This window comes from Amblyomma maculatum, chromosome 1 (genome assembly GCF_055883805.1).
Source record: "Amblyomma maculatum isolate TAMU_Amacu chromosome 1, ASM5588380v1, whole genome shotgun sequence".
NCBI classification, from domain to species: Eukaryota; Metazoa; Arthropoda; class Arachnida; order Ixodida; family Ixodidae; genus Amblyomma; species Amblyomma maculatum.
The window spans coordinates 421090152-421117191 of record NC_139344.1 but is presented as its reverse complement, the minus strand read 5'-3'; the positions used below and the strand labels follow the sequence as shown (position 1 = coordinate 421117191).

General features: G+C 47.3%; 1 protein-coding gene across 6 annotated transcripts in view; it reads right to left on the bottom strand.

Moving 5' to 3' along the window:
- The window catches only part of LOC146209231 (cytochrome b5 reductase 4), a 264229-nt gene that overhangs the window by 48415 nt on the left and 188774 nt on the right, over window positions 1–27040 (bottom strand). For 2 of the 6 annotated variants that reach the window (XM_084597665.1, XM_084597669.1), the window contains exon 1: window positions 7781–7936. The exons of the other annotated variants lie outside the window; for them this stretch is intronic. The gene's annotated coding sequence lies outside the window, so the exon portion shown is untranslated. Of the gene's footprint in view, window positions 1–7780; window positions 7937–27040 lie in introns of those variants that run through there. 6 annotated transcript variants of the gene reach the window in all.

Genomic DNA, 27040 nt, shown 5'->3' with positions numbered 1-27040 from the left:
ATGTCCGCTCATTTCCAAGCGATTGCGTTTTTAACAGCAAGAGCGAAGGCTAGCTGTCTCACACTGAAGGAATCCCACTGAGTGGTGCTAAAAGATGTGAACACAGCAGACGAAGCGAAACATCGCCGAAAGCATCAGAGCGTGTCCGCACAAACTTTCAATCATTCATTTCATCTGTAATTAATAGAATAGTTTGTAATTATTATTTTTATTATTTGCAATGTAATTATTAAATGGAATTAGGTCAATAATATTAATTTACTGGTTCAATAAATTCCATTTAAGTGCAATCAATTGCTTCAATTCCTCCTGATGAGTTCGCATCTATGCTTTGAATGCCAGACAAGAACACAAAACTTAACTGCACTTATTTCGTGGGCCCAGGATGTCGCTCCCACCTGGGGGCCACACAAGACCCACCTGCTCTAATTCACGAAATCTGGGGCAAATAAAGTTGTTTCTCTCTCTCGATTGAATGTGGTAGAAGTGAATTTAGACCGCAACACCACCAATTAGCATCGGTAAAGGAATAAAAAACGAACATGCAGCAACATAATCGGCAGAAGTAATTTTTCGCATTACTGCACTAAAGCAGACTTAGTGCACCATGGAAATTTTTACTTCCGGCACTTCCCTTACTGTTTACTCACAGGCAGTCTAAATTAAAGGTCCTGCGTGACGCGGTTGGGTAAAAATTTGCCCCAAACACGTACCGCTGCTTTTGAACAGAATGATATCGCTCCACATTCAAAGCTATTTTGATTAGTGAATTCTCACGAAAAACAAAGAAATTAGTAAGACAGCTCAAGCACCATTCCTTTCCAGTTTCAACTTGAAAGAAAACAAGGTAATAAATTACACTGGTTTACATATACAGACGTGCGTTTGGAAGGTAGAAATTCGCTGGAGGGGATGCAACAAAGCTCAGGACAAAAATAACACGCGCCATTTCACACGCTCCACAAAATTTCCATTTGTTGACTGAAGGCATTTAAATACAATAGAGCCGATTCATGAATAGCGCCGGAAGAGAAAGGAGGACTGAAGAGTTATGAGAAAAATGCGGCGATTCCATAAAACTAAAAACACCCGGCCACCCCTGGAATTCTCTTTCTGTCCTCTCAAAAGTCACGAAAAAAAAAAAAAAGAAAGCACCTGCTCCCAAGTCAGCAAGCCAGAGGCATTAAGTGAAAAGCATTTCCTTGTTTACTCTGTGCTGAGAGCACAGTCGCCGAACATGGAAATAGAAAAGTGCGAGGGGAGGGGTAGGGACGAAGAAGGAGTGAGTTAGGGAAGGGAAAATGGAAGAATTTCGGAATACGCGCCGACTTTGCAGCAGCATCGACCGCTTCGACTCGACAACGCGCCAACAGCTGCCGCGGGCCGAAATGGAAATTGGCGCAACACGGATGGGGAAAAGTTACAAGCGGAACTAGGAAAACGAAAACAAACAAAAAAGAATTATCAACAAGGAGGAGGTTTGACGAGGCAGCTGACACGTACGAGCCGAGAACCAAGTCCAGACCGACGCGGTACAATGCGGCGTTCCGGGAATCGCAAACGCGCTTTCGCGGGAACGTATGTCCTCGAAAACTTGTCGAAAACTTTCCGAGAATATGGAAATGATCGACTCCGCGCACACCTCAGCATGCATGAAGGAAGAAAAAGAAGCAGCAGCGAATGAAATCGAGCAAGTAGAATGAAAACCCGCAACTACCATCATCATCAGCACATGCACTTGTAAACTCTCAAAGGTGTGGGGCTTTCTTGCACCTCGTTTACTATGGGTGGCCACGCTGAATATAAATAGTTTCAATTTCCATCCTTCCATGTCTACATCAACAGATAAAATACACGAAAAAAAAAAGGACTTTTACGACGTTTTTCTTCAAAGCAAGGTCAGAATACCGGCTGCTAGTAATAGAGGAGGCCCGCTGCAAGGCATACTCATGCAGCAATTAAACCTAACGCTAAAAAAAAAAAAAAAAAAAACCCTAAATGCATCCGACCGTAATAGTTGACAGATAATTCGCTTTTTGTTCAATAAAGGTGCCACTTGCTGGTGCAGTTATACCCGACTTATATAGCGAGAAAGCATCAAATTTAGCTGAAATTATTTACACTGTAACCTTCTTTTTTTTTTTCATACCAAAAGCTGCTTTTTTCTTTTTCTTTCTCAGAGGCATGAAATAAAGGGGCAATCTGTCACGCTCCCCTGCATTTCTCCAACTTTTATCCGACATTTCGAAGAACCGCCTTCCCTGGGTGTTTAAATTAACTCGGGAGCACAATAACCGATAATCATTAATCTCGCCGGGCGCCTCTGTCTCTACATAGCCCCGCCATCTGTCTTTTCACGCCTGTCACTCCACCGGAGTTCGTGAGGGAACCGTGATACCCAGGAAGAGTAAAAATCTGCTAAATTGCCGTTTACTCAAATCAAATGCGCCACCAACGTTAGAGTCGAGCGTACGCAATTACGTCGCTATGCATATTATTATAGCCGGTAACCACGGGATCTAATTAGTGACCCTTGAGCGCTGACATCACAATGTCGGCACAGCGTTAGCACACCACTGAGCGGCATGAAAGCTTTTTTTTTTTTTTTCTCCCTTTCTCCTTCAATACGCTTTCTTTGTTGCAAACGCTGCTAAGAAACGCGCTGCAAGAGTGCTAGCTACATCAAGGCTGCAATGTGTTGATCGCGCTAGCTTGCGGAGCAGATTATCGAAGTAATATGGCCGGACAGAAAGGTAAACGAAAGGAAAACGGTTTGGTTTGGTTTGGTTTGTAGGGTTTAACGTCCCAAAGCGACTCAGGCTTTGAGAGACGCCGCAGTGGAGGACTCGGGAAATTTCAACCACCTGGGGTTCTTTAACGTGCCCTGACATCGCACATGGGCAGGCTTTCTCCAACCACTTTCAGAGGAATCGGTGCGAGACCAAAGTCGTCGAGAACCACCGCTTCGTTTAAAATGTCCTCCCATTATCTTGCGATGTGCGAGCTAGGAGAGACTGTGCAAGTTACGTCGGTTATACAAGCGACAGCAAATGCCTCCGAACGGTCAATGCTCAGATGGGCAGGGCGAGTAATCAGCCAGTCTATAGCCGCGATATTGCGCGAATAGGCCAGGCAACATTCTTCCAGTCGCCCAAAGTGAGATGTGCAATGCGACTGCACTCACCAAAATATCCCAGGCGGCCGCGATTCTATCTGCAGTCATCCGAACCGGACCCCCTTTCTTCGTTTACTTCCATTCCAACCTTCGTCCCTTCCCTCCACCATGCAGCGTACAAGCGCCCACCCCGGGGCAAAGGCAATGACGTTTTTACTCGCAAACAACACCTAGCAAGCGAAATTCATAAACGTTGTCGCATAATCGTGACCAAAGCGGATGCCGCGAACACGGCTGGGCGCGTGCGTTACATCATCCGCATCGACGGGCGGCAGTGTGCGCTGCTTCAGCAGAGCGCCGCGAAACGCTCGCAGTATTTGCCGAGTGTTACGCGCAGTGCAGACACGGTGCTCAGAGGCGCCGCGGGTCTCACGCTGAGACTGTTGACGAGGGGAAACGCTCGACTGGCACACTGTCGCACGTCACTACACTCAAGCCGGGGAGCCTTCTTCATTCAGGCGTCAAACATGTTATGTGCCGTTCGTTTTTTTTTTTTTTTTTTCTTTTTGCATCTGAGCACAAACACACATAGATATTTTAAGGCGAAAGCTTTTTGTGGCTCAATGGCTGTGCAAATCTCCACAGAAAATGTCGGCACAAACTGACACTTTAAGAAAAAAAAAATCAGTCGCCACTGGGAATCGAGCCACTATCTCCGATCTCCAGCCGAGCGCGCAAACGACTACGCAACGCCGGGCTCGTGAGAAACCGACCGTTTCTACTTGCCTAGCGTGAAGGTGATAGTTGCGATGAAAATGACGTGGTAGTGGCAGGTAGTGGCAATGATAATCATAATAATAGTAGCGATGATAATGACGCTGAAGTTAGTGACATTGGTGGTGGTGGTGGTGGTGGTGGTGGTGGTGGTGGTAGTGGTAGTGGTGGCCGCAATGCCAATGACGGTGCATTTATTGACGATGATGATAGTAGCGATAAGTGCTGATGATGATAGAGGGATGGCAATGACGATGCAGTCAGCGAAACAGTCCTGTAAACTGGCTTTTTTTTCATTCCGCTTCCAGTAACGCAGTCCTGTAACGCAGTCATGTAACGAAGTCATGTAACGAAGTCATGTAACGAAGTCCTGTAACGAAGTCCTGTAACGAAGTCCTGTAACGAAGTCCTGTAACGAAGTCCTGTAACGAAGTCCTGTAACGAAGTCCTGTAACGAAGTCCTGTAACGAAGTCCTGTAACGAAGTCCTGTAACGAAGTCCTGTAACGAAGTCCTGTAACGAAGTCCTGTAACGAAGTCCTGTAACGAAGTCCTGTAACGAAGTCCTGTAACGAAGTCCTGTAACGAAGTCCTGTAACGAAGTCCTGTAACGAAGTCCTGTAACGAAGTCCAGTAAAATCTTCCCTGAAGGCTCGGGTACTAGATACCCAAGAGGACCACTACAATTACACGTGTGGGAACGTGCTTCGTCCCATACAGCTTCCGGCTTGTTCAAACTGGCCCTTCGGTCCCTTCAATGAAAAGTGCGTTGTTAATGGCTCGCCTGAAATCTTACTCCCGATTTAGCACAACTCGCCTTGCATCGAAATGTAATTATCGAGAGTAGACAGCCGCATTTTATTTTTTTCTTTCCTCTTTATCTCCCTACGTCGCTAACAGCAAAACCTACAAGGTGCTTTCAGCGACCGAATCCCCTCACACAACACCTCCTGTCAAAAATTATGGGGGACACTTAAACTCCGCCTTTAAGGGCATGACGCGATAGCGTAGTATTACCTGCCCAGATATAGAACCCCGCTTTAACCGAGCCGTTTGAACGTGCCTGCGTGGCCAGGAGTTAGGTGGATGCAAGTGTGCTGGCAGGCTGATTGTAATGTGACCCTTCCTTGTGAAAGGAGAGGGCAGCTCCTGCCAAACGTAATGCCAGGAAGCCCTACGTCCAGTCAGTGCCCGGCAATGTCAACTGCTGCAGCTACCGCCCGCGAAAGCCGGCACAGGATTTTCGGTGAACGGATATTTTAAACCTGTCACGTTGAAATGGCATTCCGAAATAATAATAAAGACTGTTGATTGAAACCAGCGCCTCCGAAACTGCACTTCTCATTATTACCGCAAACGACCATTTCACATCAACACTGCCCCAAGAGGCGAACAGATAGTTATCGGAAAAACATATAATAAACAGGAGAATATACAGCAGGCAACTGTCCAACGGGGTCCGGAATAGTCTGCTTAACAGGATCGAAGAGCCCACATAGCCCGAACAGAGGAACCGAAATAGGAAAGGACCGCCTATCCGAGTAAGAATGAGCGCGATGTATTAGCGGCTGCGTGACGGCTTTCATTTGCGAAAGTCAGGAGCCTTTCCGAGGCGAAAGAACTGAAGAGAAACCAAAGAAATTACGGTACATATGGCCACAGCGTCATCCTTCTCTCGGACAATTCGGCGAGCGGACAGAGATATGAAAGGGCACCAAGAATAGCATTGCGACTGGCCGCTGTGCACATGGTTCGCAACGATCTTAGCGCATGCTAATCTTAGCCATGTTTGCGCTGCCACCACGACATATGACTGGGGCGAAGAAGGAATGCGCGCAAGCCTAATGACGCGGCCCATCTGTAGACGTTTCTTTTTATTTTCTTTTTTTTTTTTTTCCGGCTTGCGAAAGGTATCTGCAGACTCGCCCGAGGTGAGTCTGGCGGTGTGCGCAAAGCTGCGATTTGCTAAACGCAAGGCTGCAATGCGAATGCCTTCAAGTCCCGGACGCAGAGAAGAACAGTGTATATTAGGGTCGCTGGAAATCATGTGTAAACAGCGAGCTTCGACGATGCGGTGCAATGATAAACAGAAATACTTCACTACTGCCACCAAAACAAACCATTTAAAAATCGCTACTCTTACAAGCAAGGCTGGGCAGCGCAGTAAAGATTAACTATAGGCTTTTTTTGTGCGCCCATCAGGGGTCGCAACAATATTATTCGAAATGTGAAGCTGACAATTTGAAACGCTAAAGTCATGAGTGCCTCGGAAACAGAACAGACATATCCGAGCATTAGGCAAGTATACGTAAGAACTAGGCAACACGCATAAATGCAACCAACGCTCATGATCCCAGTCTCGTTCGTCGGTTCATGCGCTGGGCCGAAAGCTAAGCCGCACTGACGGCCAAACAGCACGCAAGAGGCCGCATCGGCCATTTCCACATCCCACCAAGTCACAACCCCCCCCCCCCCCCCCCCCCCTCCTGCCGTTCTCCATATCTTGTCGCCCCGTCCAGCGCCACCACGGTCAAACTACGGATGGGATGCTTCAGTTAATCCTGCCTCTTCTCGTGCTTTCACTGCACTCCCCCCAATGTGACACCTATAGCACGACCAAATCAACTTTTAAACTATACGTACTCGTGGGACCCGACCCAGAGGGCTATGGAACGAAAAATGGTAGGGGTAACATTAAGAGATAGGAAGCGTGCAGAGTTGGCCAGAGAAATAACTCAAGTTACCGACATTCTAGTGGAAATTAAGAAGAAGAAATGGGCATGGGCAGGACGTGTAGTGCGAAGAGAGGATAACCGATGGTCGCTTAGGGTAAACAACTGGATTCCAATGAAAGGAAAGCGTAGCAGGGGGAGGCAGAAAGTTAGGTGGGCGGATGAGGTTAAGAAGTTCGCAGGGGTCAAGTGGATGCAGCTAGCACAGAACCGGGTTAATTGGAGGAATATGGGAGAGGCCTTCGCCCTGCAGTGGGTATAGTCAGGCTGATGATGATAATGATGGTGACTCGTGGGAACGCTCTACCTCACAGCCAGACCCCCGCACACGCCATCCTACTCACTCCTGCCGCGTGGCTGCTTTGCGGAGCGCTCAGCTCGCCGGCCAGCAATGGCTAGTGGACAGGGCCCTATACGTGAGGCTCCGGCCGTGCACTCTTGGCGGCAGTGGGAATACAACCGAACGTTTTTGTTTTTTTTTTTGTTTACTACCAAAGTTGTTTCCGTGCATTTTCGCGATGTCCGTTAAGCATTTGCGGGCGTTCCAATGCACAGCTAACAGACCCTTTCGCTCAGCTACAGAGGAGAAGGAAAAAAAAAAAAAAAAAACTCAAATGGCCCACAGCATCGCTAAGTCGTATAGAGAAATCCTGAGCTGGTTTAGCTTTCGACCTCAGCGCAAAAGTGTCGTCATCAACTCGCAGTGTGGTGCGCGGGTCTTTCAACTCAAAAGCAGCCGCCCCGAGGAGAAACAAAGGACGCTTAGTGTGGCAGCGCAGTGGCCAAGGCGCAGAGGTGCTAATTGTAAGGTCGTCGGTCCGTGTCTCGGAAAAAGTGACCGCATAATGCGGCCGAATTGTTAGAAAGGCACCCGCTCACTAGCCGACATTTACGTGCACGGTAAAGAACACCGGGGTGCTACGAAACGAATCGGCAGCCCTCTACTTTGGAATTCTACTGCCGTTCTATACACCGTCCGACCCGATGATTGCATGGCACATGCGGGAAAGTTCACGAACAGTGTTACATACCTCTGTGAAATGTATGAGGCGCGAGTCAAATTGTTATTGCTCGCCTAGAATCAATGTCGTAGTACGAAAGAAGAAAAGACAGGAAGAGAAAGAGGATATACACTAATCTAGCCCGGATATAGACCTCACCTTTGCGGGCGTGTTCGCCGTAAACGGCGAAGATCCACACACGACGAAAAAATCGGAACTTTCAACTGTATCCCACAGTGTGCGGAGGGCACGACACGCGCTCTGTTCTCCCTTTTTTTGTTCACTCTGTGCAGGACAGATCACCACACACGGCAGGGCACTACTCGTTCACAGTACGCGAGCGCCGACGCGGCACAGCACACCCGCAGGCACGAGACTGCACGGGTTCGTCCGAAGCTCCGACAGGTCTCTACACACAAACAGAACGTCCCGGGGCTGGCGTGACGCCGCGACCCACCGGGGGCGTCGGCTGTATCCACCATTTTTATTTCTTGCGTCTTTCGTCTTCTAAGTGCTTTCTTTCTTTTCATTCTGTCGCTCACTCCAGAGACTTTCAGACACGTGCGTACACGTACGGACGGGCACGAGCGACGCCGAAGAAAACTGACAGCCAAGTTATGTCTGCGGAGAAGGTCCCCGAGCACGTGCCAAGAAAATAAAAATGGCGGCGAAAGGAAAGAAAATAAAATGAAAAGCCAAAAATAACTCGAGTGTATGGAAACGGAAACAAGCGAAAAAAGATAAAAAAAAAAAAAGCTTAGGAGGAAGGCGAAGCAACAAATAATGTAAGAGATAAAGTAGAAGCCGGGGAACACGGAGAAAAAAGTGTCGATAAACTAGATTTCATCGCGGCGACACAGAAGAGCGCCACCACAAGCTGCAAGCACGAATGATTCTTCGTAGCGAAGTATTTCCCAATTCGCTCATGTGTGAACGCGGCGGTCTCCAGCGGGCCTCCATTTTGCTTTCTTTTTTTACTCAGTCTTCCTCTCCGTATAATTCCGACTGTCAAAGAAGAGTTTGCATCCAATTCTAGCGCGTGCTTAAGCCCCGCCGAAATATGCAAATGAGGATGAAAACGACCGAAAAAAAAAAAAAGAAAAGGAGACGCGCGTAACTACGCTATGCGGAAATTTTCGAGGGCCGCGAACAAAAGTAATAATATTTTCCCCACAAGCAAGTTCTCACAGGGCGAAGCGATTATTTTTCAGCTGCCGGCATTGGAGGCGGTGGTCGGCCGCTGGGCGCGAGCTGCCGGCTTCAGCGGCTGCGTTTTGACGGAGGCGAAACGAAGAGGCGTCCATGCGCTGAGCGATGTTAGTGCACGTTTGGTGCTCAAAAGCACTCCACTAGGACACCTCGTTCTCTCTTTCCGCTTTCACTCATAACTTTCTCCCATCCCTTATAGTGCGGTTCAGGCGCCCACAAAACAAATATATGACAGATGTGCCTGTCATGTGAACCAATTATTTATTATTATTATTATTATTATTATTATTATTATTATTATTATTATTATTATTATTATTATTATTATTATTATTATTATTATTATTATTATTATTATTATTATTATTATAGTATCAGCGGCCACATTTCAATCTAGGAGGGACTAAAAAAAGGAGCCCAGTTGCCCGTCCACCACGCGGCGTGTTTTAATTTTATTCGGCCGTAAAAAAACAATGGCGGCTTATTAAGCGTTGTGAGGCCTAATGCCAATTAGCGGCGCTGATTCGGTTTTACGTCTTTTTCTGGTTGCATGCTCATTAGCATGCAGTTATATTCTACTACATTATGTGAATGACCTCCAGTCATAGACAGGAAGCAGTGAGAATGTAGCCCATATGTGGCCGAGGAATACCGTCTCTGAACCGGCATTCATCCCGCTTGGTTCGCTGGAATCGCTGAAAAGTACTGCCCAGGTAGGCAGCTCCTTCCTTTTCCACGGCTTGAGACAAGCGTGCATACGTCCAGGAAATCGGCGAATGGAGGCTGCCCCGGAAGGTTCGATCCCCGTCCCAAATGTGCTGCCCAAGTTTCCGACCAGTTTCAACAGACGCCAGCGAAATCGGTGAATCGTGGTTCCAGAGACAGCAAACTAAAGCAAAAACCGACGAAATCAGGCCAATAAATCTATTTCTCAGCTGATGCATTTTATTTAGTTTACTTTGACATATACAAGGACGGTCTCTTACAAGGGCGGTATATCAGCTGACAGATGGCAATTGGCTGCGGCAGCGATAAGGCGAAACATGAAAAAAGCAAAAAATAAAAACAGACGCGAAATAAAACAACGGAGGTCAACTCTTCGCAAGGATTGCAGTCGTCGGCCTACGTTGGTAGGGGTGGCACCAGAGGTCCCGCCGTCCAACAGACCACGGCGCGTTTAAAGGGAGCCTTTCTACAAGAGAGTTCGGGGTGACGTGCCTAACGAAGCGGACACGCCGCTAACGAAGGGTGAATCCTGCCTGTCAGTATGCCTGCCGAGAGGAAAGAAGAAAAAAAAAAAAAGAGAGAAAAAGGCGTAACGGCAGACAAATCGACCAGGCGAGCAGTCATGAAGGAAGTGTAGTGTCCCGAGCCTGAACTCGTCGAAGTAAGGCACGGAGCCCACCAGAAGCCTCCCCCCTTCCCCACCCATTTTATCGACCGCAAATGAACTGCAGCCCTATCTGTTCCTCGTGCACTTCCAATTTCGACCCCGGCAGAGTGCAGAGCTGTATTCGTACTAACCCGTGCCGACTGCCAAGACGGAGCCTCCGCTGTTGCACCGAGTGTGTATACAGAACGCTGACAGAAGTTATAATGCAAAATCAAAGGGTAATCAGCTCCTATCGTGCCACGACACTTACGGAACCGTAAAAAGCACGCAAGAAAGAATTCAGACAGAACATATAACTACAACATGTTTTGGCAATACGATTGATTGATTGATTGATTGATTGATTGATTGTCCTTTATTGAATGGGAAGGCTCATGGCCATGGATGGGGATAAAGGGGAGTAGACAGAATCTTCATTGTTTAGGAGGTCGTCACTCGGATCACATTGCTCTCTAACCAGGCCACTAAGCGAGCCATACTTGGCAAATATCTGTGTGTTAGCATCACTTTCTAGAAGGGAACGGTAGTTCAGGCGATAGGGTTTGATCTCAGAACGTCCAGTAGAAAAAGTAGGGCAATCCCAGAGTAGATGAGATATGCCGCCGCGAGTTAAAGTCGTACAGTGGGGGGTACGTAATCATTTTCTCTGTATACTGACGTGAGCATTCCAAACAATTGATGCCTTCGTATCGAGTTTCTTGCCATTTATTAAAGGTTATGTTTGCGGACCCATAAAATTCTGTCTGCGCATAAGGGCTACTTCGATGGTGATTAGACAGTTCCCTTCTGGGATCTGTCAAGACCCCGTAGTGGACGTCACTGCCCATCAGTCTTTAGGTGGTATGCAATGACGCCCACATGACGCCTACATGGCGCCCAACCATGCCGCCGACCGCCATTTTTGCGGTGCACCGACGAACTCCTGCCAGTTGTTACGACCAAGCATCCGCAATTGCGCGCTCTATTGTTCGCCTGTGGGCATGGATAAGTTTTGTGAATATGTGGTGATGGTCCAATGGCTCTAAGTGAGCATGTTTCCAGGAATCCTGTTTTGTAAGCATGTTTTGCTTTGTGGACAACCTGCAAATGCCAAATTGACCCTGTCAAGAGAACGTCTGGAAAAACACAAAGAAACGTCCCCCTGCGGGAAATAGCAGGAAGTGCTTTCTTTCTTTTGTTCACCCTTCCAGTCGAGAAGTGCTATCCTCCAGTGATGAATGCCTCCTATCCAAAGGAGACGACAGAGTGACATGTCCGCTGACGTGCAGGACAAGAAAGGAGCATGACTCATACGGCCATTAAGTGATTTCCCGGGAATGCAGGAAAGATTTGCAATTGTCGAAAAGGGACCATGTTGGGAGCCCTATGCGGCGCCACGTGCACTCGGGTTTCTGAGATGTAAAACCCCTTGTCAGAACCAGCCTGTGGTTTCTTTGCTGAAGAATAGAAATGTACCTCCTCTCCTCGCCGTTCCCAAGCTTTTCCCGCCAACAAGTGATCACGCCCAACGAATGAATGCCGGACCAGTCAGTGCTTCAGACCATCAGTGCAGTGATGTGTTCGATTGGATGCCGATACCTGAGGGGCGTGCCCTGGATTTGGTTGGTCAGCATCTTCAGAGAGGGGCTGGACATAGGGGGTTTTTAAGGACGCTGCAGAGCACGAAATATCGCTCTGAGCCCTGGGTAAACGGCTCATCCAAGACGCTTCTCGCTATGAACTCTTAACGCTTGCCATTTTGCTGATGTACCCTTCTTTTTCGTGTAAATATTGTAAATAAGTTTTCTCAAAGTGCCATTAAACCTGCTTGTACATATTTCACCAACTTCGAAGATTCAATCCTACTTCAACCCCGAGTCTCTGCACGCTACCAAGTGAAGGCCGGGTCGACGTAGCCCCAGCGTCACGACAACTGGTGATCAGCGGTGGGATCTGAATCTACAAGCACAACGACTGGTGCCCAGCGTTGGGATCTGAATCTACAAGCCACAACATCTGGTGATTGGAGGTGGATCTGAAGCTACAAGCCACAACACCTTGTGATCGGAGGTGGCATCTCAAGCAACAAGCAGGAGCAACAATCGGCCAAGAGGGCAGCTCGGAACATCGATCGCATGTGTGGGTGAGTGCTTGGCTTTTCTTCTGATGTGGACCAGGTTCTAGAACAGGGTTAGATTTTAGAACTGGTAAAAAGTGTTGAAACGCCTTTAGGTTTGGTAGTTTTCACTGTTGTTTTGGAAGTAGCCGACACTCGGAGCGATCATGGACCTACAAAAGCTGCAGAAACCGGACCTGTTGCTATTGTGTGAGGAATTGGGAATTGATACAAGTGGTTTGGCACGAAAACCTTTGATTATAAAGGCAATCACAGATTTGGGAGCCGATGATGAGGAGCTCAGTGAAGCATGGAACCTCATCGGTCAAAAAAAGGAACAGCTCAGACAGCAGAATGAGAGGGAAAAAGAGGAAAGGGAGCGCGAACGTCAGAGGGAAAAAGAGGAAAGGGAGCGTGAACTTGAGAGGGAAAAAGAGGAAAGGGAGCACGAACGTGAGAAGCTTGAGAGAGAAGCAAAAAAGCGGGAGCTAGAAATTGAGCTCCGGAAATTAGAAGTAGAGTTGAGCAAGAGGTCGGGCAATTGTCCCCAGCTAGCGGTACCTCTTCTCAACAAGGAGGCAGATTTCAAGATGTCAAAGTACATGCAGCCATATGTGATATCAGGGGATATCGGTCTGTATCTGGGTAACTTTGAGCGAACTTGCGAAGAACTGTCCTTCCAGCGAGACACGTGGTCTCAGAGATTATTGACGGTTCTGCCCTGCGAGGCAGCGGAGGTTGTCGCGCGGCTAAACAAGGAGGACGCGGACAACTACGAGAAGGTCAAAGCTTGCCTTCTGATTTTCGGAGACAGAGATGTGCAGGCCTTAACACGTTCAAAGGCGCGAGAACTAGCTACACTGCTCATTTCAGAAAAATCAACAGCGGAGGAAACGGCAGTTAAAACAGCGGTAAATGCGGAAAATAGCGGGCCAGAAAACTTTGAGAGCGAGGCATCTCAAATAAGTCAACTTGAAAGTGAATTTGATGAGACGCGGAATGAGGACGTTCTTGAGAATAACCTCTTGCCGCCAGTGTCTAGTAATCTCACGAGACTTTTAAGTGGAACCCGAGAGGACTTAACTATGGAGCAAGCCAATGATCCCAAGAATAAGCTCGAAGTACAGTGGGAAGGACCTGCTGAAGTCGTTGCAAAGCTTTCTGACACTAACTACGCAGTGAAAATCCCCGATAGGCGTAAAGCAGTGCACATTTATCATTGCAATCTTATGAAGCCCTATGAGCAGAGGGAAACCATGGTAAATCTAACGTTAAACCTTCCTGAGGAGATTGGGGATAACTTGATTTGCCTCAGCGGAAAAGGAAGCAACGCTCAGGAGCTTCACAAAAAGACGGAGCAGAGAGGAGAACTAAAGAAATCCCAGCTGTCCGATCTGGGCGAGATAATAACAGAGTTTGAGGCCTGCTTCGTGGACAGGCCAGGCAGAACTGATTTGACTGAGCACGATATTGAGCTGACTTCAGACGTGCCAGTGCGATCAAGGTGCTACCGATTTTCTCCAAGGCAAAGAGAAATTCTGGATAGGGAAGTAACTCGCATGCTGGAATTGGGAGTAATAAAACCCTCGGAAAGCGATTATGCTTCGCCTATGATCTTAGTAGAAGCTCCAGGTAAAGACCCTAGGCCTGTGGTAGACTACCGAAAGCTAAATTCTCTCACCAGGGATCAAGTGTATCCTATTCCGAATATTGAGGAGAGAGTAGAACAGGTCAGTAGAGCGGCATATGTGACTACGCTGGACCTTACTCGAGGATATTGGCAAGTACCGCTCACTGAACGCGCCAGCAGATACGCGGCTTTCGTCACTCCGACGGGCAGCTACCAGCCAACAATGATGAGTTTCGGGCTCAAAAATGCTCCATTTTGTTTTTCCCGACTCATGGATAGGGTTTTAAAGGGGTGTGAAACATTCGCGGTGCCTTATTTAGACGACATTGCGGTTTTTTCCGACTCATGGGCGGACCATATGGTACATCTAAGAGCTGTACTGAGCCTTTTGCGTCAAGCTGGACTAACCGTAAAGGCCGAGAAATGTTGCCTGGCAAGGGCGACCGTGGACTACTTGGGTCACAATGTAGGTCAGGGTTTCAGGAAACCCAGCGAGATTAAGATTTCTGCGGTAGCAGACTATCCGCGGCCGAGCACGAAGACGGAAATTCGAGCATTCCTAGGTCTGACTGGGTACTACAATCACTACATCCCTAACTATTCAGCTTTGGCTAGCCCTCTGACCGACGCTCTCCGCAAAACAGAACCGACAAATGTAGTCTGGGACGAACAAAAGGAAGCCTCCTTCGTAAACCTGAAGGCTGTGCTGATTAGCCGTCCGGTATTGCGAGCTCCAGACTATGGCCGAGAATTCACGGTCCAGTGTGATGCCAGTGATCGAGGGCTAGGTGCTGTTCTCTGCCAGAGAGATGACGACGGTAATGAGCACCCTGTGCTCTACCTGAGCAGAAAACTGAGTTCTAGAGAGAGGGCTTATTGCGCGTCAGAGAAAGAGTGCGCTTGCATTGTATGGGCCATTCAAAAATTGCAGTGCTATCTTGGAGGGGCCAAATTCACCGTAGAGACGGACCATTGTCCCCTGGCTTGGCTGCAAACTGCGACATCGAAGAACAGTCGCCTTCTTAGGTGGAGCTTGATTTTACAGCAGTACAATTTTGAAATAAGATACAAAAAGGGGAAGTTAAATGGGAATGCGGACGCGCTTAGCCGCTCTTTCTAAGCGGTCCGAGATGTTCCTCACCATGTATCCAAATTGATAATCAGGTTTTTTTTTTTTCGTGCGCTTGTATATGTGTGACTATGTAAAGCAGCACGTTTGGTTTTCTAGGAATACGTAGGTCCTAACGTCTTGAGTGTGGGCTTTTCTCGAACAACAATGGCAGTTTTCTTTTGACCTGGTCTCTTCAGACGGGAGCCGAGTGCTTGCTTCGACATGTGGTTGAGTTTCAGACAGCTCGAGCAATTTGGCCTACAACAATCAAGACAACGCGACAAGCAACAGCGAGCTTCAAGCGTTCACGTGCAGGCCATTAAGTCGTCTCTTCATGCAGCAGCTGGGACTGCTGCCCTCCGAGACTCTTCTGGCGGGGGAGGAGGCTGTTACGACCAAGCATCCGCAATTGCGCGCTCTATTGTTCGCCTGTGGGCATGGATAAGTTTTGTGAATATGTGGTGATGGTCCAATGGCTCTAAGTGAGCATGTTTCCAGGAATCCTGTTTTGTAAGCATGTTTTGCTTTGTGGACAACCTGCAAATGCCAAATTGACCCTGTCAAGAGAACGTCTGGAAAAACACAAAGAAACGTCCCCCTGCGGGAAATAGCAGGAAGTGCTTTCTTTCTTTTGTTCACCCTTCCAGTCGAGAAGTGCTATCCTCCAGTGATGAATGCCTCCTATCCAAAGGAGACGACAGAGTGACATGTCCGCTGACGTGCAGGACAAGAAAGGAGCATGACTCATACGGCCATTAAGTGATTTCCCGGGAATGCAGGAAAGATTTGCAATTGTCGAAAAGGGACCATGTTGGGAGCCCTATGCGGCGCCACGTGCACTCGGGTTTCTGAGATGTAAAACCCCTTGTCAGAACCAGCCTGTGGTTTCTTTGCTGAAGAATAGAAATGTACCTCCTCTCCTCGCCGTTCCCAAGCTTTTCCCGCCAACAAGTGATCACGCCCAACGAATGAATGCCGGACCAGTCAGTGCTTCAGACCATCAGTGCAGTGATGTGTTCGATTGGATGCCGATACCTGAGGGGCGTGCCCTGGATTTGGTTGGTCAGCATCTTCAGAGAGGGGCTGGACATAGGGGGTTTTTAAGGACGCTGCAGAGCACGAAATATCGCTCTGAGCCCTGGGTAAACGGCTCATCCAAGACGCTTCTCGCTATGAACTCTTAACGCTTGCCATTTTGCTGATGTACCCTTCTTTTTCGTGTAAATATTGTAAATAAGTTTTCTCAAAGTGCCATTAAACCTGCTTGTACATATTTCACCAACTTCGAAGATTCAATCCTACTTCAACCCCGAGTCTCTGCACGCTACCAAGTGAAGGCCGGGTCGACGTAGCCCCAGCGTCACGACACAGTCTTGCTCCGAAAATGGGCTTTCGTCGTGTTATGGCAAGGCTCGTGTGCCACATTAACCTTGTCGGTTAAATCGCATGCAATAAGAAATCGAGTCTGCAATTTTCGTTCGCGATAGACAATTGCTGTTCAGCGCTGCTCGAGCCGAGGTACGCGAAAAAACTGCAGATACGAATGTTGTTCGTGGATTCGGCTTCTCTCTATTCCGGAATATGAAAGCTCGGACAACGGTTACAACAGCCCTTTCGTAAACCGAAAAGCCGCACGTCTTTGAAGCACACTAAAGGGGAACTATAAACAGGACGCGCAGAGATGGCTACGGCGGTTTCGCTGCTCTTGCGTCACTCTGGATGACGTATCTGCGTACAAACCTCGATTTCCATCTCTTCTGCATAAGTGGTTTGGACACAGCGCTTCAGAATTTAACCTCAGGGCAAGCTGCGAATGCTCTGAAAGAGATAAATCCAGAATAAGCGCGGAAGGCCAGAAATTACTTTCCGAAAAGCTGTATATGATATGTGACCTCATCCTGAGCTGGACCTAGACATGAGTCCTCGGGGCACGCGTTTTGTTTCCCGGGAGTGCCATGGCCACCCTGCGATGACTTCTTTTTCTTTGATACATATATATCACTACTGGAAAACTATGATTGCGTCAGGGCGACAATGCAAGTTCGCCGCCTTTCCCGGCAACCTGCCAGTTTTTAATAAATCTGTGGGGCCTGCAGGCTTATGTCATTCAAATCGAATGTCATTCGGTTTCCTTCAATGATAAACAGTAACAAATAATGTAATTCGCAAATGATGCCAATTATGATCATAAAAAAAAATACAGCACTAAAAGAACATCAGTGCGCATAAAAGGCGTGTATAATCACTGTGTAGGATTTTAAAGCGTACATTTAAACATTTATCTGCGATAATTCAAACGAAGAACATTTCTCGCTGTGCTATAGCACTTTAGCTGCCAAAATCCAAGCCAAGTATCGAGCAACCTGTAAATCCGATAAAATGCAATCAAAAATATCGCTGACAAAGCGGAGCGCGGATATCCAGTGCAGAGACGTATGGAGACACGTAGAGCATGAAACTAATATCTAAAAGGTTGGTCGTTCACTTACAACTTAAAATAGTTGCCAGAAAAACGCGCGGGGTGAAGCATCCGCCGAAAAACACAGAACCCAAAATGAGCGTGAGTCGCATGACTGGGCCGCTGCTGTGACCGAGAATAATGGCGTTCCAAGATAGCCTACACTGTGAACAGTTTTATATCTAAATTAACAATATTAACATATTCTTAAAAACAAAACTAGAGATATAATTTTTAAATTTCACTGAGCACAGAATAATTAATCTCGTTGCTTGTTTCTGCTTGATACCTGGCTTCGAGAGTAAACATTCGGTTCGGCTCATTCGATGGGAAATGTCAATTGAACCTAATTACATTAATTTCATTCGTGTAGCATGCGGATAATAACATTAGATGCTAAGTTCATTCAATTCGAATGACATTAAATTTGCTCGTGTGACAGGGGTAGAACTCCACTGCCTTTACAGATGCCACTATGGACGGAAGACGTAAAAGGAATGAAATGCCGACTACCGAGTACCGGCTACATACTCGCGTGTCGACTTTTGTCAACCCGCACGGCGCACAGTGCAAAAATGAACCACCGCCGCGTAGTTAGCCGAGTTTGATGCCTTATGAGCGACAATTGCGACAGTGGACAGCCACCTTTGTGTAAATAAATCCATATATATATATATATATATATATATATATATATATATATATATATATATATATATATATATATATATATATATATATATATATATATATATATATATATTTCTCTACTGTGGTAATTCAATAAGGCTTCCAATTTCCCGGAAGCGCTGCGGCCAACGACCCTTATCTGCACTTCGAGTCAGCCCACGACGTGTAGCTGGACCCGTTTCTCGACCACGGCTCGAGCAGGACTAAGCAGCGCAGCAGTCCATCCAACGTTGCGTTTACAGCAGCTTCTTGCTGCTGTCGCGCGCGGCGACGGCCGTCCTAATATGTCAGGCTCAATCTAAACGCGCCGCGCGAGAAAAGCATATGCCAGTAAAGGCGTTCGTCTGCTCCGTGTTCCGCAAAAGTAACAGCCGGCTGCGTGGTTGGGAGTCTTGTGGACGTCAGTGCATAGTAGCCCTCTGGTGAGACCGCTTTCCAACTGCCAATCGACTAACTTTATGACAGACAATTTATATTTTCCCCAAAAATTCTTAATTGCCTAAAATTTATATTTCACACTTTCAAACACTCAAACACACAACAGGATGAATATATGTTGTCGCATTAAAACTGACCCCTCCTCCTCAACTCTTTCTCTCTCTCTCTCTCTCTCTCTCTCTCTCTCTCTCACACACACACACACACACACACACACACACACACACACACACACACACACACACACACACACACACACACACACACACACACACACACACACACACACACACACACACACACACACACACACACACACACACACACACACACACACACACACACACACACACACACACACACACACACACACACACACACACACACACACAGCTCCGAATGGATGCCGATGACATCTGCCCTCGAGTGTAAAACGATCGAAATCTCGCTGCAGGGCCGCTCTTGCCCTTTACCTTCATCGAAATACAGCCCGTGGCGGCTGGGATCGAAACCACTCAATAACACACTCAAAAGTCGAATGTTGCAGCCACTCAGGCACCGCGGCAGCAATAATAGTTCGCGCCTTAATGTAGAACTTAGCACTGACAACGCACCTCGAAAATGTGATAAAGTAAGCGGTCCAACTGCATGCAACCACGCCGCTGGACAGGTGAGCACAAATGCGGGGTGCACGTACCAGCTTTAGAGAGCAGACCGCATATCAACGTAATATTTGGGGAACTAAATCACGCAATTAACAACTTATTAACACCCACGCATTCCGATTAATACGTACCGGCAATTTTACTCAGCATTTCGAGCCAACATGGTAAGAGTGAAGGATACAAATGCAACAATCACGCGCAGCGCACAAAGCTTCAAGTGTGCACACAGCCGTTTTTCTTCCAAACTACCGTAAACATTGCGCGCCAGCCTAACAACAACGGCGATATACTCAGGGCGAGTAGAAGGAACAAGACTGAAAAAAAAAAAAAATATATATATATATATATAAATGCGTGAGGCCGCGAGAAACGCACTTCGCGTTATCACCCACACCACTCCTAACTCATCTGCATGCAACCGCGCATGCATGGCGCGCGCTGCACGTCGACGTGCACTGAGGCATTGCGAAGGCCTCGATGCGCGCGCTCAACGCGCTTCACGTATTCAAGGCGTTCATCCTCGCATAGCAGCGGAACCCTCGTGTGACATCAGAGTCTCGCATGCATGAGAGTCGGCGCTGCCGCGAACCGGGCAGCGACATGCTCGTATACAGGCTGAGATTTCTTCTAGGCATTTTTGAAACAATCATTGTGTAGCAGCAAACTGACTTTCTATGGCGCAAGCGGCGTACAAATCATGACATATACGTCGTAATACATCGTCATGAGGATTCTCCGTTCGATTCCGGGATTTCGAGTCCGGGATTCCGTTGGCTGAAGCCGTTGCTCGAACTCTCGCGAGCAAAGTTCCTTGTGACGCAAGATCAGAGCTGGACAAGGCGACCTCCCAATCTGCCCACTTAGGGTTTTCTTCAGGAGGGATGGCTTGGTTTTCTTGGAAAGCCCATATAATATGGTAGTCTGTTTTCTTCCCGCAAAACGTGCATTCAGCTGAGAAAGTACCCGGATATTATTGCGTGCAGTCTATACTTCGCCTCACAAGATATCTGCAGCACTGCGAAAGGTAGAGGAGCCCTTGCAATTGTGCTCCTAAGTGCCTCTCGCCCCTGCAAACTATAATAGAGAACTATGCTCCTTCTGTCACCCCCGCGAATTTGAGGGGCGAGAGGCGCGTAGGAGCCCAATTGCGTAGCGCGCGTTATCCTGACTGGACGGGGGTACCTCTGCCTTTCCCAGTGCTGCAAGAATCTTGTGAGACGAAGTATAGCTGAGCTGTTGAAGGTGCGTTGGTGCATATCGTTGGCGCACACAAACACTGCCCTAGGACTATTACAGCGCCCAGAACGGCTCATGGCCCATGCATGTATGATGCATTTTTGTTCCGGGAATACCAGGGAACGCCGAGTTGTCTCGGTGGTCATAAATAAAACAAAACAGGGCCAAAAATGGGTATTTGAATGGATGCTGATTTGCATCCTGAGGATCCAGAGAGGAGGACGCGCTCCCCAGCCTCGAAAGGAATTTGTTCTTTTTTGCGAATGTAGCCTGAAACGAATATCTCAAACGAACCCGCATCTCAAATAACCGGAATGCACACACACACACACACACACAAAAAAAAGAGAAAGACAGTGCAGCATGCGCAGCATATTTGTGTACTCCGCGAATCAAAGAGCACAGCTCACGGAACGCTATTTCGATTACATGGTCATTTGACATGTCGGTCGGTGACACGGCTCTTCCACAAACGGAACAGCCCCATCAGCACACATACCAGGGGACAGCAGTTCCTCATAACACGAAAAAAATATAATACTTCAAGGTGTGATTTCAATGTACCTCTCAAGAGGTTCAACTGCCACCATGCCTTTGTCTTTTTCTTACATTACTGCACGGCTACATTTATATATTGTGAAGAGGAAGAAGTGCACAAGGAACATGCCAGTCAGTGGAATCATGATCGCTGAACGTGCTGGATCTGACTGTGTTCGCTGCCGCTGTGTTCGCCGCTGATCTGCTCAGTCCTGCTGATCAAGTCCTGTTGATCTGCTGAATAAACCCCCCATTCTTACAATATATTGGCCTAATTTAACTGCTGCGACATTTCTCCGCTTCATTATGCGTTTGTTTATTCCATTCCATTATGTCCTATTATTTGCCGGAAGAGATGGAGAAGCGCTATACAAGCAGTAAAAACAAGGCCTGGGGCCGATTGTGGCACCGATCATCAGCTTCTTGTTGCCAAGATTAAGCTTCGATTGAGGAAAACGCAGAAAACTAGAAGGCCTTTCAGGTATAATCTGGATCAAATTCCATTAGAATATGCTGTGGAAGTGAGGAATCGATTTCAAGAATTAGATCTAGAAGACAGAGAGCCCGAAGGGATGTGGACTGATGTTCGTGATATAGTACAAGAAGTTGCTAATAAGGTAATTCCAAAACAAAAGAAATGCAAGAAAGCAAACTGGTTATCTGAAGAGGCTTTGCAAATAGCTGAGGAAAGGAGGATGGCAAAAGTTATGGGGGAAAGAGAAAGATACAGGGTTCTCAATGCGGAGTTTCAGAAAATAGCAAGGAGAGATAAGAATGCCTTCCTGAACATACAGTGCCAAGCAGTTGAGGACAACAGCCAATTAAGGAACACAAGAGCTCTGTATAAGACAATCAAAGATATCAAAGGAGGCTTCTGTGCTAAGCTGGGCGTGATAAAGGACAAACGAGGCAAGGACCTCACTGAAGCCGCAGAGATAAAGAAGAGGTGGCAGGAATACACAGAAGAGCTGTACAAGAAGGACCCGAATGTGCAAACCCAACATAAGACGGTTGTGATCACTGATCTCGAGCCGGGCATCCTGAAGAGTGAAGTTGAATGGGCCTTAGCCAGCCTTGCTAAGAACAAAGCTAGCGGAATTGATGGCATTCCAGCTGAGTTGCTTCAAAACCTCAACCAGGACGCTGTTAACATTCTGCTTACGTTATGTCAGAAGATTTGGACAACCTTGCAGAGGCCAGAGGATTGGAGGAGGTCAGTTTACATCCCCATTCCAAAGAAAGGCAGTGCCAAAGATTGTTCCAACTACCGCACGATCGCGCTTATTTCGCATGCTAGCAAGGTGATGTTGAAAATCCTCCAAGGTAGGCTGCAGCAGTATGTGGATCGGGAGCTTCCGGACGTGCAAGCTGGGTTTCGCAAGGGCAGAGGAACTAGAGACCAAGTTGCCAACCTTCGCTGGATCATGGAAAAAGCAAGAGAGTTCCAGAAACCCATCTACTTCTGCTTTATTGATTATGCGAAAACGTTTGACTGCGTAGATCACAGCAGATTGTGGCAAGCTCTCCAAGAGATGGGAGTTCCAATTCACCTCATCTGTCTCCCCAGGAACCTGTATGAAGGGCAAGAGGCCACAGTCAGAACTGGGCATGGTCTTACTGATTGGTTTCCGATTGAGAAAGGAGTGAGGCAAGGCTGCATACTGTCGCCCTGCCTATTTAACCTATATGCAGAGTGCGTAATGAGGAAGGCCGGTCTGGACGAGTCTTCAGCTGGAGTGAAGATTGCTGGAAAACGTATCAACAACCTTAGATATGCGGATGATACCACTTTAATGGCAGAAAGTGAAGCGGAACTCGAGACTTCTGATGCGCGTACAAGAAGAGAGTGAGAAGTTTGGGCTTAAACTGAACATCAAAAAGACAAAGATCATGGCGTCTTGCCCTATCAAGTCCTGGAGCATCAAGGGACAAAAAGTGGAAGCTGTGACAGATTTTCTCTTCTTGGGCTCCAAGATTGCCTCGGAAGGAGACTGCAGCCATGAAATTATAGGAGACGCCTGCTTCTGGGAAAGAGAGCAATGGTTAGCCTTGACCGCCTAGTAAAGAGCAGAGACATTAGTCTGCCAACCAAGATCCGTATAACTCGTGCTATGGTCTTTCCAGTTGTGATGTATGGATGCGAGAGTTGGACTGTGAAAAAGGCTGACCGCCGAAGAATTGACGCGTTTGAATTGTGGTGCTGGCGAAGACTCTTGAGAGTTCCTTGGACTGCCAGAAGATCAAATCAGTCAATATTGTCGACTATAAACCCTGACTGCTCATTGGAGGGTCAAATTCTAAAGTTAAAGCTCAGCTACTTTGGTCATCTGATGAGAAGAGAGGAGTCGCTGGAGAAAGATTTGATGTTGGGAAAGGTTGAGGGTCGCCGGAGAAGGGGTAGGCAGCGAACGCGATGGTTAGATGGCATCCTCGAGGCACTGCAGATGAAGTTATGTGATGTTAGGAAGATAGTGAGAGACCGGAAAGCGTGGCGTGACATGGTCCATAGGGTCACGAAGAGTCGGACACGACTGAACGACTGAACTGAACTGATGTCCCTTCCAGCGCTATCACTGAAGCGTTGCAGCGTTTATTTCTCATTTGCATAATGTATGAGTTTTGTACATCGTAGCGAATGTCTACATTCGATAATGTTTCATGCTTTTCCCTTTCAATAATGTCCAGAAGGTCGCTTATTATAACAACATAGTATGATACAATGATCGATGACCCCTGGGGAATACTAAACAAACGGCAGTTCAACGTCCATGGCACAAACACCTTCCAACGCGAAGCCATAGCCTGACAAGCAGCGTCCATGTTTGAAAAAAAGAAAAAAATTGATAGGCGAGAAGGCGAACATAGTTTCCGGTTACGGCACGCTAAGACGCAGCAGCACAAATATCCCTTACCCCAGGGAAGCTCCCCTGTCCTTCAAAAGAAAAGAAAAAAAAATGTCCGGACCCCAATTTGGACCACAGTGCTTCTCAATCTTCCAGCGGGCACATCTCGAGGTAAACAAGAGAACAGGTCATCCCAGTTGCCGTGCTTACAGTAAAGATACAGAGACAGCAGGCCTGGGGCCAGCGGATTAGGCCTGGAGCAGTTTAGGAGCAAACAAAATCAAGGCAAACGCAGCTGCAGCGTTACGGGTCAGGCCTCGCTGGTGCTCGCTGCTACTGTAAATAAAGGACGTCAACGCTGCGAAACAAATAAGGCTATAGGGAGAACACGGACGCTTTGGCGTGTAAATAAACCTCGGAGGATCACTTGCGACGGAGGCAAAAAAAAAAAAATGTTTTTTTCTTTTTGACTTGACCTCGTTGTTTAACCTTACTTGCCGACGAGAAAATGTAGCCCGAACTTTTTTGACTTGGATTTATTGTACGGTGAACCCAACAGCCGCATTCAATAAAAACGAAGCGCTTCTCATCACAATTGTTTGCGCAGCTTGTTAAGGGTGGAAGCCCAGAGCCGGTTGTTTTGACAGCGCCGACGGCAACCTCGTTCCGACATAACAGCGAGTCTATAAAGCTCTACACACATAGAATTTGCTTTCAAAGCGATAAAAAGGAATACACAGAAGAACGACGCAATATGTGATGAAATTTCATTCCGCTATACGGAAACAAAAAGCGCAATAGGATGTCTCCATTCTGAAACATTTTGAGGAAAAGGTGCACGGAGAGCACTGAAATGTGCAGCAGTGTAATGGACTGCTGAAAGTGCAGCAGGGCGGACACTGGCCCGCTGCAGCCCGAAGGGAGAGCTCGAAATGGGGCGACTGAGAACGATAATTTGCAGTGAGGTGGCTCTACAAAAGTCGATTAGTTTCCACGCGACAAAGTGGCCGAAAATTACAGGTCGACGCGCCACTTTGTGACGCAAGGCGCGAAGGCAAAAAGGAGTCTTTCCAGATAATGCTGAAAAAGAAAAAAAAGGAAAACTACAGCGATACTACACATGGGTGGAGCAACAAAAACGGCGGGTATAACGTACACTTATAATGTACACGAATAAAGTGCACAAGAAGGCGCACCCCATATGTACTGAAGAAAGCGACCGCGATGGCGTCCTCTCTAGTGCTCATCCCGGTGGGCGTGATGTCGCGAGATGGAACTCCGGTCGTACTTAAACAATGAAAATGTAAAAAAAAAAAAAAAAAAACGGAACCCTACTTTGTGGATGATATTTGCATGACCTGGAGAGCTCCATTCAGGCGTAATCCCAGCACGGAGCCTGACCAGTGCAGGCCGGAGGAGGTAGCGATTAAGCGCTCAATCTGTCAACGACTTTAATTAGAGGGCTTCTTTCGAAGGCCCGGGAATCTGCAGCTGCGTTTTGGATTTGTATCTGAATATAGTCACTCCACCGATCCAAGCATCGCTTCATTTCTAGAATCAGACGCCAGGTACAGTAATCGAAACGTACGCCCGTAGCGTCTGCTTTCCTCCCCTGAATGAAACGAGGCTAGAGGAAACGCAAGCCAACTTGACGACTCGCAAAAGGCACGCAACAAAGACACCCATCTCACTAAGAAGTCGCGGTGGAATATGCTTCAAATAAACGATGAGTATGAAGAGCAGGCACGCGCGTGCTGCACCATGAACAGCGGGTTGAGAATAAGAGGCCGTCATACGCGAGGAAATGTCCGACAAAAGCAAAGGGACAGCAGATCAGAAGCCGGAAAGAAGAATAAAAAAACACAATGATCTCCCCTGGGCTGAGGGGAGGCACTAACGACGCACAATCTCAGGTGAGATGCTACGCGGTGGCAGCCCTCATTATAGCTGCTGACGAGTGGACAACGTAACTGGATGAAAATAGGCAATAAAACAAGGGGAGAATCGGTTGAGAAAAAAGGGCAGGTATACATGTACGTACAGTCGAAGACAAATGCTTGCGGGACGCGTGCGCTCGGGAACGAACTAATTGTATAGTGTCGCTTCGCGAACCTGTTGCCCGAGGGTCGAAATTTTTAGAGCCAACCGCAACGGCGTCCCTTATGGCGTGAGTCGCTTTTAAACGTAAAACCCCACAAACCTTAAAACGTTTCCCTGACATAAGTGCAATGACAGAAGTGAGACACTTATTTACGTTTGTACTACGCGGCGCGATGTGTCGAATTCTTCCTGTACCAATAGGGGATACAGATAAAAATAATATTATTTAGCATAAATGTCGATTTTACAATGCTCGTAAAATTAATTTTGTCTTCGGGCAAAAAAAAAAAAGAAAAATAAAGACGATCACAGGCCCGCCTAGTTAAATTATGCGTTGGCAGAGCGGCAACATTGAAAGCTGTTGATGCTATAACATTGACCTTTTTGTTACTGCTACATCGATGTGTTTGCGGACACCTACACGTCTGTCAGCACACAACCAGGCATCTATTTGGGCATCCAGCTGGTGGTAATATGTTTGTACTTTTACACTCAAACGAATGGCCTCGACGTTGGTCTGGTGACACCATTTCCCTCCAGACAAAGGGGAGTTTTATAAATGAAGCCGCATTTTCACCTGAAGAGGCTTCTAATTCAAAACAGCATTTCACGGCGACACGCAATAAGCCTGCACGGTCGCCCTATCTCGGCAAACTTACTAATCCTATACCTGCTTGCTTAACTCCATGCGGATCGAGGTGCACCTCCTGCCTTGCTCTGGAATCAAATACGCCTTAAAAGACGGCTGCTCACCTGCACTGGGAACAAGTTCACTCTCTCCAGTTGGTTAGTTAGCGTACCATTAGTTAGGTTAACTCCAGTTTCCCATATAATTAAAGCGAGCCTCTCTTCCACTCTTGTTCTTGTTTTACGGTTCTGCCCCCAATGTTCCCTGAAGCGTCCGTATACTTCGCTAATTGGGTAGCATGCATAAAAAATTGAGCCGAAAATTGCAAGGTGAAATGTGCCAGTTCCGTTCACGTAAGCACTCCGTTATCGATCTCGAGATAATAC